Consider the following 12,735-nt stretch of genomic DNA (forward strand, 5'->3'; position numbering starts at 1 on the left):
TTGTGCTATCACAAGTGCTGTGAGTTCGTGTGTCCGACTGCCCTGCTATATCTAGCTAATCATACTTGCCCTAGCAGCACAAAAAAGAGGACTTAGCATGAAATAGCCCTGTACAGGCAGAGGGTTTAAATTGTTTTCTCTTTAAAACTCCAATGCAAACTGTTTGTACAATACTCATTTTAATATGAAATGCTATTCTTCATTTGTTCAGCTTCACTTTAAGCAATTTTTAAAAGACTCAATCTCAATTGTCATAAAAGAACATCAAGGAGCTAGCAAGATTGCTCAGTAGGGGAGAGTACTTGCTGTTCCTGCAGAGGCCCTGACCTGGGTTTCCAGCACCCTCATCAGGCAGCTCATGACTGCCTGTGACCCCACCACGAGCATCCACATGTGCACATATTTTTTTACTCTTTCTTAAAATAAGGGCAATTTAAAACAGCTATGACATAATACCTATAAAATGGGGAACATTTTTTGGTGCGATAACACGCAGTTGGCGAAGTTATGAGAAAATGCTTCTCTCTGCCTTTGGAATCTTGTGGGAGGAGGAGAGAGCTATAAAATTTGTATCAAAAAGTGTAAATGCAAGTTTTTAAAGCAATCCACAATTCGACCTCTAGGAGTCTGGCCTCCTGGTTTCTTACAGAGAAGCCGTGTACGCAGATTTGTGTTCGGTACTATCTGCAATGCAAAAAGACTGGAAGCAACTGGAATGCCAATCATCAGGGCTCAGGATCCAGGAAATACCGCGTGTGTTCACTGGGCTTTCCACAAAGCACATGCAGAGGTAGAACGTAAGAGGTTTCATAAGGAATAGCACCGGGGAGGGAAAATGCGGGGAGAGGGTAATGGACAGAGGAGGCCATTAAAACATAGTGTAGGGTTGGGGATTTAGCTCAGTGGTGGAGCGCTTGCCTAGCAAGCACAAGGCCCTGGGTTCGGTCCCCAGCTCCAGAAAAAAAAAAAAAAAAAAACACAGTGTAAAGCTAATAAGAGATCTGCTATTCTGGAATCAACAAAAATGCTTACTAGAGAGATGATCAGCCCTGACGGAAGCCCCATGTTTGTTACATTGGCTGGAGTGCTGCTCCAGAAAAAGCATTCTATAGTTCTAAACGAACTCTAAAAAAAAGACTCCAAGCAGCTTCAGGCAATCGGCACTCCACTTGTGTAACACTCAAGCAAGCCATCCCCAGGTCTGGCTTCCAAGAGTCGCTGAAGGAAATGGAGATAAATATGCACCAATGATGTACCATGGCTTTCTTTGCTGTAATTAAACAAAACATGAGGCAACTAATATAAGGAGAATAGTTACTCTGCTTCACAGTTCTGTGAAGCAATCACCCACGGCATTGGGGTATTTGGATAGGGAGCACATGGGAGAAGCAACTGCTCACATCATGAACGGGGAAGCAGTGTGGCTAAGAGACTGGGGTCCCCTGATTCCCTCTAAGGGTATGCTCCCAGTGACCTAAGGACCTACCACAAGACCCACCTTCTAAAAGTTCGTGCATCCCTGGTGGCATCTAACACATGGACCTTCAAGGGGCACTTTCCCAAACCAAGTGAAATATAATAAGAAGCAACAAAAGAGAATTCAATATTTGAGATTATATGAGGTGGTGATTGCACAGCCTTGTGAAAGCGTGAGAGGCTATCGATCATGCACAATAATAGAGCAACTTTCACTTATAATCCCAATGCTAGGAAAGTGGAGACAGAAGAGTCCCTGCAGCGCCTGGGCCAGCCAAGCAGGCTCACCTGGTAAGGTCTGAGCCAATGAGACACCTTGATGGATGGTATTTCTAAGGGTGACATATATGATTGTCCTCTGACATCCTCACGCACACGCACAAACCTACACACACACACATACACACACACACTCACACACACACTCTCACACACACACACTCACACACACACTCTCACACACACTCTCTCTCTCACACACACACTCACACACACACACACACACACACACATGTGTATACATGCATGCATACTACACACAGGTTACAAGAAAGGTTAAATTGAGAAGATGACTCAGTGGTTAAACGTCTTGCTGAATAAGCCTGAGGACCAGAGTTCAGATCTCCAGAAACCCACAGGAATGCTCAGTGAGCATGGAGGCCCACCTAGAATCCTAGCCTCAGAAGGTAGAGGCAGCAGATTGCCAGAGCAAACTGCAAGCTCTGGATCTGAGACCCTGCCTCCATGAATAAAGTGAAATAGTGCTTCAGGATGATTCCCAACATCATCACTGTGGGGCCTCACATGCATGCACATCTGCACATACACTCCCACATCACGTAGCGCATGGATGCCAATACGCATAAATATACATGCAACACACACACACACACACACACACACACACACACTCACACACACAGGAAAATGGAAAGGGGAAGGGTTGCTTTTATGCGAATTTCACTTCAATTTGTTTTTTTGTTTTTGGGGGTTTGTTTGAATTTTTGTTTGTTTGTTTGTTTGTTTGTTTTTGGGGGGGCGGGTTGGGGTTTTGGATATTTTTATTTACATTTCAAATGTTATTCCCTTTCCCGGTTTCCCGGTCATGAGCCCCTTATTCCTATCCCCCCTCCCCTTCTTCTATGCACTGTTCCCCCCAAACCACGCCCCTTCCCACCCCCCCCCGACATTCCTAAAAGGTAGAAAATACAGCATTACTGCTGCCTTGAAGAAAAAGGAAACATATTCAGAGGCAGGCACACAGCTAGCACAGACCCTGTGCACACAGCCAGGAAACCTTTCTTCTGAGATCTCCAATCAGAAGGCAGCCTTCCCTTCCTCTGAACAGCCTTAGCACTGCTTACATTTCTACCATGAGCACATAATTCTTTCCAACCCCTCTTTCCAAAACATCACTAAAGATGTTGTTTAATTGTTCTCGTGGAAGAATACATTAATTGCCACCAGAAAAAACAAGTGACGAGAAACTCCCTGCAAGATGTGATTCGTAAGAGCTGCAGTGCTGAGTGATCTTTCCAGGAACGTGGGCCTCCACCGTGGCTCACTGATAGACGGCGGCCCTCCAGGGTCAAACACGTCAAGAACGCAGATACAGTAGATCTTTGGAACCGAATGGCAAATATCAGAAAGGAAGAAGAGAGTGTTTCATTGAAAATGACTTACGAGGGGCTGGGAGAGTTAAAGCACTTGCTGTGCAAGCACGAGGGCCTGAGTTCTGAGCTCCGGCAACCACGGAACAGCTAGAAGTCCGGCCCAAGTCTGCAATCCCAGGACTATGGGGCATAGACTGAAGAAACAGAGAGAGCTCATTGGCCAGTTAGCCTAGCCTAGTGGTGGGCCCGAGTTCAGTGAGGGACCCTGTCTCAAAAGCTAAGACCAGTACTAGAGGAAGATGCTCAACTTCAACCCTGTCCTCTGCATCTATGTACATATGAATGAATGCACGTGTGCTCGCAAACACACACACACACACACACACACACACACACACACACACACACACCCCACAACCTGCTGACAATTGCTCAGCAGAAAGTAGATTGCCGTGTCCTCACAGGCTGCTTTAGCATAAGTCTGACAAGAGAGCCCAGTCTTCTCTCATTAAAATATAGAGGACTGTCTGCCTGTGTCTCTCCTCCAATCTTTCAAGTGCATCTTTTGAACCCATTTGCTGGTGGCACTCAATAGGGCACCTTTTTCGACTTGGCTGCCTCTTTTTGGCCCAAAAACTAATTTCAACCTTTTCTCCAGCTTGAGGCTCCACCAGGTTTTTTATTACCGCACGTACTTTTCAGTGATTCTCAACTGACCTTGAATGAAGAGACAAACAAGTTTTAACTGTGTGTGATTGCATTTCATATTGGACTGCTCCAAGTCCAGACTTTTCTTTGGCGATGAAAAAAAATACCAATTCTTACTTCCAAAGTCACACAAGTAGCTTTTCCATGTCTGCCAGTGTTTGATTTTCCGCAGTCAGTGCTCAGATTTCTCTTGATAGAGAGACATATGGTTTGGGCCCATTTTAGCAACTCCATAATAAAACCAATTATAAAAATAAGCGTCTAAGAATATCTTATGCTTTTAGGACCGACACGGCTGCTCACTACTCAATCGCTCGCTGTGGTTGGCAGCGCACTCCGCATGTCTGTGGTCAAGGTGGCTGCTGCAGACGCAGAGGCAATGTCACGTGACAATGCGGAGACCCAGCCACGTGGACAGACATCTGCTCACTGCGGCCCCCGTGACTCCAGCTTTAAATCTTCACTTTAAATTCTTAGACCTTCTAGGTCAACGCGTAACTTTGACTCTGGTCATCCTTGAGAAAACTAGGTAAAGGATCTCAGTGAGGCATGAAAGCCGAGGTGGGTCGGAGGCCTCATAGGTAGAGGAAAAGGGCTGGGGGGAGGGTAGAACGTGGGGGTGGGACACCAATACACAAAGGAGGATGGTGGGGTGAACGTTCACGTTTGAAAGGCTGTAATGAAATCCCCGTCTTACATGCCAACTGAATAAAAAACTAATTTAAGATGATGCTAACATTTCATGAACTGAGTCAGGGGATTGCAAGCTCAAGGCCAAACTGGGCTACAAAGGAAGATTGTGTCAAGGAAAGGAGAGAAGGGGAAGAGGGGGATGGAAAAAAAGAAAGGAAAAGAAAAGGAAGAAAGGGGGAGGGGAATATTAAGAGGGGAGAACACACAAAACTCCCCAAAGCCAGAATAGTCAACAATCCTAGCTGCCATTCATTTATTTCCTCATTCAGCAAATGTGTGTGGCTATTGCTACCCTGGAATAAAAAATAAAAACACAGTCTCTGGCCTCGTAGAATTTGTGATCTACTAGGGAGCTATAGATGCTAAATAAAAAACCACATACATGTGTCCTTACATGCTGTGGAAAGCTCCAAAGAAAACATGTGACTCTAAATGGGATGGGGGTGGGGCTCACTTCACTCCAGAGAGAAAGAAGTGATAGTCGATGTAAACACGGAAAGATAAGAACTGGTCAGAGCAATGAGGGAGGAAATGTAGTGTGAGTAGCCAGGGTAGCAAGGGTGAAAACCATGGGACAGGAAGCTAAGAGGTTGTTAAAGAATGAAAGGAGGGCCATATGGTTAGAGCACAGCTGAGGATCAGAATGAAGAGAGGACCAGAGAGGCTGGTGGGGACCAGCCCATGCTGCACTTGGAGCTTATGATAAGAGTCTGGGATTTTCTAGTAACTGTAAGGGAGCTTTTGAAGGTTTAATGAACACAGCAGCTTGATCAGATAAGTGTTTGTTTGAGGATTCTCTGGCTTCCACTGAGAAAACAGACCAGGCAGGAGGCAGAAGAGGAAGTGTGGATGTGAGCTGAGAGACTGAGGCCAGGTCCTGTTGAGATGTTCTAGAAGCCCAGAGTGATGATGGCAGGGTAGAAAGAAAGAAGTGGATGAATGTGGTGAGGATTTTGGCTTCTTTAAAAATACAGAAATGTTATGTGAGAATGTATTGTTTTAGTTCCAGGGGTGAGGTATGGGGCTGCTTCAGATTGTCCACAGCAGCTAACTGTGATTCGCCTCATGCTTTGGCAGGGGCATGATTTTCATCAGCTGCAGATACTTTCTGCCATTGTGTGACATTTGGAATTCTTTAGACTCTTCAGAGGATATATAAATGCCAGAGCCCTGAGAGGGGGGCCATTGCTGCTCCTGCTGTGGTTGCTGGGTCCTAGTTTCTGGTTGCTGGTTGAACACATCCTGTCAACGAAGATTGGACTTGCCCCAAGGAACTTGACATCCCTAATCAGCAGGAAGTAGTCTAATGATATTGACACCCCTTCTCCCCTCTAACCTTCTTTCCTATCTAGTGTTGGGGGTTGGAAGGGTGGTAAAGAAAAGAACCAAATAAAGTTGCCAAATGTGTGGTTACAGATGAACTGGAGGTAGAGGATGATGATCATGATGATGATTGGAGTGTGTGCGTGTGCATGTGTGTGCATGTGTGTGCATGTGTGTGCATGTGCAGTGCGTGTGTGTGTGTGTGTGCGTGTGTGTGTGTACAGTACAACTCTGTGGAGTCATTTCTCCTTCCACCTTTACCTGGGTCCCAGGGATCAAACTCAGGTAGTAGGGCTTGCAAGGCAAGCTCCCTTACCCACTGAGCCACCTTGCCAGCCAGAAACTGGAGGTAAGTTGGTGAGATACACAATTGTTGGAAAGAGAGTGGCTATCTAAGGGCCAAGGAGTGAGGTGTAAAAAGATTCATCAAAGATGTGAGGTGAACCACTGTCCTAGAAACTGTGCCATCTGAGTATCTGCAGACCTCAGTTTCCCGTCTTTGGAGAGAGAGCACATTCCTTACCTGAAGGACATTGAACTGATGGAACAATGTCTGAAGATCATCTGAGGTCAGTGCCGAAAGCCAGTGCTGTCTGTGGCGGTCCTTCTAAGCCATCCTTGCCTTTTTCACGCTGCTGTTTGTCCAAGGGGCTAGATTTCTCTCTGTCTTTGTCCATCTACTCACCCCTGCCCAAATCTTGTCTTTGCAAGACAGAAGTCACGGTACATAAGACCTCTCAGTGGTTAACTCTTTTTGTCTGAGAGAATTTCTTCTACAATGTTGGGGAGAGAGCTGTCTCTCCTCTTACCAGCAAATCTTTTAGGCACTGTAGTCTCCAAGTGGTTCTTAATCTTTCATTATATAATTTTTATTAATGTTTGCATGTGCTTCTGCGTGTGCACATGTATTTATGTGTGCATGTGTATGTGGAGGCCAGAGGTTGACACCAGGCATCTTCTTAGTTTTTGAGACAGTCTCCCACTGGACCTGCAAATTGCTGATTTGGCTAGACTGGCTGGCCAGTGAGCCCTAAGGATCCACCAGTCTTATTTCTCCAGCGCTGGAGTTGTAGGCACCCTGGCCCCAGCTGAGCCATCTCTCCAACTGTTCTGGCCAGTATTTTATCAACTTGACACAAAATAAGTCATTTGGAAAGAGGGACCTCAGTTGAGACAATGCCCCCATCAGATTGGCCTGTGGGCAGTGCCATTCCTGGGAATATGGTCCTGGGTTCTATATGAAAGCAGGCTGAGCAAGCCATGAGGAGCAAGCCGGTAAGCAGCACTCCTCCATGTTTTTTTCATCAGTTCCAGCCTCCAAGTTCCTGTCTGTGTGATGTGAAAGTATAAGTCAAAATAAACCCTTTCCTCCCCAAGTTGCTTTTAGTTATGGTGTTTTATCACAGTACAGAAACCCTAAAAGAAATTAGTTTTAATATTTTTATTAATTATTTATAGTATATCAACTTATTTAACTGTCTAAATTAAAATAAGCATGCTAGTTTATAGTAGCATGGTTTTATTTGAATAATTCCACAACATGAAAGTCTATAATATGTAGAAGACTGTGTATTTAATGTCTATGTCGTCCAGAAAGACCTCAAGCTCTGTGTAATTGTCAAGGACCACTTACACTGTTCACCATTTTATTTCCAGGGCCCCAGCTAGAAACCAGTGAAAAACAGAAGGTGGAGCCCCACTGGAGTACTTTCTGGTCCCCATCGTGGCTACCAATCCGAAAATACCTGGGGCTGGAGAGATGTTCAGTGGTTAAGAACACTTGCTACTCTTCCAGAGAACCCAAGGTTCATTCCTGGGATCCATGTACGGTGGACCACCCAGCCTTCAGCTCCAAGGTGTGTCTAAGTCCCTTTCTGGCCTCGTGGATATACATGTTATACACACACACACACACACACAGAGAGAGAGAGAGAGAGAGAGAGAGAGAGAGAGAGAAAGAGAGAGAGAGAGAGAGAGATTAAAACGTAATAATCCTCATCGCCTACACATGGTTCTCAAGTAATAGTCCCCATAATGAGACAAGTCATACCAGCTCCTTTGCGGCAGGGGGGTCGCATGAAATTTTTCTGAAGTATGAGCTGTTTCCTATCATGGAGATGAATTGCAACTTCTTAGACCAGGAAATTCAAGGTTTGCAGTAAGCTGCATCTGGATAACTCCCCCAGCTAAATCAATTAAGGAATTAATAAATAAATAAAGCTTAAAATCAATTGGAATAGTATTATGCCAACATCAATTTCCGGGTTTCGACAACATAATGGGGTTATGTAAATATCACCAAGGGACGCAAGCGATAGGCAAAGAACATTTCTGCACTATTTTTGTGCCTCCTGTGAGTTTTGAACTATTTCAAAATAAGAGGTTAGAGTTTTCAAAACCAAATGAGGTTTTAAAAATTAATTATGGTCATCCAACGCGAGCACAGTAGTAGCACAGTTCTAGAGGCTCTGAGGAAGAACGCAGTGCAGCCTCAGAAGGGATAACTACGCTTCTGTTGATGACACAGCCACAGATATGAAAATGGTCCCATGAGATTGAGTCTCCTGGTGATATGGGAGCTGTCTTAACCAGTGTAAGTACAAGCTGTAATGTTCCCAGACCTGGGACACAATTTAATGGCACATTTCTCAGAATGGATTCTTGTCACTGTGTGATAGGTACGTGTACTTCAGAAGTCAACAAAATTGCAAAAACAGTGTACAATTCAGGTGCAAAGCTGGGTAGACTCAATGCTAGGACAGGAGCTCCATTTACAGAACCCAAGGTGCCAGCCTGTGACAGTTCATCTTAAGCACCTGCTCTTTTGGATTCAGAAGCACTAGCGAGTTAGTAAAGCTCACTCTGGACGTTTCTGAGAGCTCTTCCAGAGAGATTTAGATGCTGAGGGCCCTGACCTAAGGAATGGATTAGCCACTTGGCAGAGTCCCCGTGTGGTGGCAATATTGGCAGCTGACAGAAAACAGGAAGTGTAGCTGGAGGAAACAGATCACTTGGATTGCCTTGACCCCAGCCACCATGGGAACTCCCCTGCTCTTCTGCAGGCTCCCTGCCTGGCATGGTGGACTGAACCCTCTGAAAACATGAGCGAAATAAATCCCCCCTCCTTGAAGTTGCTTCTGTCCAGCTTCTTACAGTGATGAAACCTTCACTCACACACAGCCCATCGCCCAGGAGCTGCAGTGTGGCTAAAGTGCCCAGATCTGTTACAAATGCCATCTCCTGTTAGAGCCTGCACAGGGCTCTCAAGATGACAGTGTGGGACTCTTCCACCAAGCTATCCAGCTCCACAGTCCTTTCTGCCATCTTCAGCCTAAGTCCAGAACATCACATTGTTCTCCTACAGCCCTTGGTCTACAATTCCATCCCTGAGCTTGTGGCGTTGACATCTCAGTGACACTGCCCCCTGACAGAAATAATTTCTTATGTGTGGAAGGAATGACTGACTTTTGCTCATAGTATCACACACTTGGTTTTTCATGGCCCTGGGAAGACATGGCTGAGCTGAGACCATGATGGTTGGAATGAATGGCAGACCCTGCTCACATAACAGGGAACCCGGAAGCAGAGAGGGACTGACAGGAACCAGGAGCCACTACAATCATTAAAATCTCACTCCTAATGACCTACTTCCACTATCTGCCGCCTCTTCCTACAGGTTCCACAGCTTCCAAACCAGCAGGAGAACAACTATGTGAAGCGTAAGCGTGTGTGGGCCATTTCAGACTCAAGCTAGCTGTCCATGTGCACAGGTAACAAGAGTCCATCCTACTAACACTGTGGACACTTCTAAGTCCTTTCAACCCATAGTTTACTGTAACTTTAATCTTTAACACCTATTTTTAATAATGGTTCTTAAATGCTTTAACCTCCCTTTTATCCAACCACCCACTAGAGGGAGTAGAAAAGAAAGGATACAGGGGAAGTGGACCTGTTTAGAAATGGTTTTTTGCTGCAAATCTTATCTGAGTTGTCAGGTGGCACAGGTCGGTAGAGGCAGCTCTAGGCACTGTCGAACAATTCGCAGATTTTCCAGCAGTCCAGTTTGGTACAGTTGGGACAGCAAACATGAATCAGAAATGGTGGCGTGACCTAGCAGAGACAGCCAGGCCTCAGCCTTAGCACTAATCAGCAGGAGGAACCAGGGCCAACTAGAACAGCAGGAAAAGTTCTCAGTTGTGCCCCTCTCAGCAAACGGAAGATCAGCGAAGACGCCAGACCAACGAGTGTCGCACAGCTAGCTCTAAACACACGCTAAGCTCCGCCTCCCCCACCATCTGTCAAGTCGTGTTTATACGCCCTCCAAACATCACGTGCCTTCCACAGGTCTTGCCTCATCACTCTGTCAATCAGCCCAAGTTCTCAGAAGTGGCAAGAAACTCCCGCACACCACCAGAAGGTTTTTGGTGCATTTCTTTCTAGGGAGCCCCGACAAATGGAGCTCAACATGTAAGGCTGGCCAATACAATCCTGCACCACAAGTCCTTTCACACGCTTGCATCAGCAGAACATTCTTTTCACTTGTGTCTGCGTCAGCTAAATGCTCCCTCGTGTGTTTGCCCCAGCAAAACACCATCCAGCACAACTGACTTTCCAAAGAATCCTAAAGTTCCCATTTCAGTTTATTTAACGATCCCAAAAGTAACCAATCATTGAAGAACAATAATCCACTCCCGGGCCACCAATCCTAATCCAGGGATTCCTCTTGTGCTTCTGGCAGTAGGAATGCCACCCCATCTTCACTCCTAACCCCTCAAGAAGACCTCTAACTGTCCCTGCTCTGGGGTCAAAGAAACTATAATTGAAAATCCGCTCCTCCTTTCGGGTGTAGAAGTGGGAACAGTCATTCCGGCACGTTTTGGAGTGAAGAAATTAGCTTCACTGAACCCAAAACAAGTTTTCAAATGCCTTTGAAAAGACTTAAAAACCACACAGCGTCCATCCCTCTCTCAGCTCTTCAGAACGATCATGCATGCACCTGAAGTTTAAACAAAGAAATCCATTAGACAAACAAACCTAAACTCGTAAAACCCAGATTTGGAGATTTATCCCCTCACAATAATGAATATCCAATTCAGAATAGCATTTTGTCTTCAAAGAGCCCTGGGGGTTCTTATCTTCGTTATCTTTCTCTGCTGTTAGCAGAAATATTACATCTTCGGAATGAATAAAAACATTATTCCCTGAGCGAAAACAGAAGAGGCTTTGAACTATCTGGGGGGGGGAATAAATCAACTCGTAGTTACCAATAAACCAAAAAGAATAAGAAAGACTATTTCAAACCAAGTTGGTCCCTCTTACCTATATATTCAAGTGTCAGTGTTCGAATCAGCTTTAGAATAAACACAGGCACAATCAAACTCTTCAGGTGTGCCAAACGAGCTCCTTTCAATCAAGCGATTTAATTCTTTCTCTGGGGAGGGAGCCAAGCTGTTGATTGAGTTAACCTGAAGCCAAGCTTCTAGCCCTGATAAAGGTAGACTTTACTCCTGCCGTGTAGCGTCTTTCACCAAGAATGGCATCCCTTGTCTGCTATATGCAAGCCTAAATCCACTTCATTCAAATTTTAAAATGCTTTTCCTACTGAGTTGCTGGGTTTTATGATAAAAGATAATAGTGGATCCCCTCCTGCTTGTTTGGTATGTGTGCCCGCTGTACAAAGGCACAAGCCAGGGTGATCAATGGGGACAAATATCCAATGATTCCTGCTTCTTGTGGGTTAAGCCACCTAGCCTGGCCCAAAGGTCCTCAGCCTAAAGGAAAGGTGCCTTTTGATATATCCACCCATCCCAAACAGAAGAGCCACTTTTTACATTTACCCGCACAATATTAATACTATTTTGCAATTCACTAAAGGAATCCTAGGGGCCTGCCATGGCTGTGGACATCACCTACCCACTGGCCGCTGACTAAGCCTCCACCTTCTTCTTGCAAATGGAAATAGGCCCTAGCCTTGACTGCTTAAATAAATCTTTTCCCTATTATTATGTCTTCTCTCTCTCTCTCTCTCTCTCTCTCTCTCTCTGTGTGTGTGTGTGTGTGTGTGTGTGTGTGTGTGTGTGTGTGTGTATGTGTGTACCTTGGATTCTGAATTCAGACACACATGTGCCATGGGGCATAATGCAGAGGTCATAACTTATCTTGATCCTCAACTCTGCCTTGATACAGGGTCCCTTGTTGCTCACTGCTGTGGACAGCAGCTTTGTGACCCAAGAGCTCACTTGCTCCACTTCCTAACTGTAGAAGCACGAGGATCCCAGATGTTCATTCGACAAGTATGGCTTTTGCACGGGTTCTGGGGATTTGAAGTCAGGTCCTCATGTTCACACAGCTAGTGCTTTTACCACTGACAAATCTCCTCAGACCCCCATTATTCTTAAATTCTGTAGTTCTACTTCCATAAACGGCGAACATGAGACCCATTTCTTCTAATTTCTCTTTTATTGAGAAATTGCAGAAAAGATCATTCTCAGGGTTGGGGATTTAGCTCAGTGGTAGAGCGCTTGCCTAACAAGCGCAAGGCCCTGGGTTTGGTTCCCAGCTCCGAAAAAAAAAAGAAAAAGCGATCATTCTCAGGATGCTCAACCCTTGACAAATATAAGCTGCTTTGCAAAATGCATGCTAGAACTTCAGAGAAGAGAGCATTAGATTACAGACAAACACACTAAGGAGTCTAGGATCCAGACACATACCAAAGAAACTTAGTGTTGGCAAACTTCAAATCACGTCTTGGTCTTACAGTACTGTATGAAATGGCTAGAAGAATTTTTTCACAAGTTGCAAAGTGCATTTTAGATGCACTTGATTCTAAATATAGGACACATTTTATGTAGAAAATTGGCTTTGGGGGCCTATAGGAGATCCTCAAAGATAGAAATTGTTAAGTTTTAAAGTTTTGTCCAGA

The sequence above is a fragment of the Rattus rattus genome, chromosome 2 (assembly GCF_011064425.1).
Source record: "Rattus rattus isolate New Zealand chromosome 2, Rrattus_CSIRO_v1, whole genome shotgun sequence".
In the NCBI taxonomy this organism is placed as follows: domain Eukaryota; kingdom Metazoa; phylum Chordata; class Mammalia; order Rodentia; family Muridae; genus Rattus; species Rattus rattus.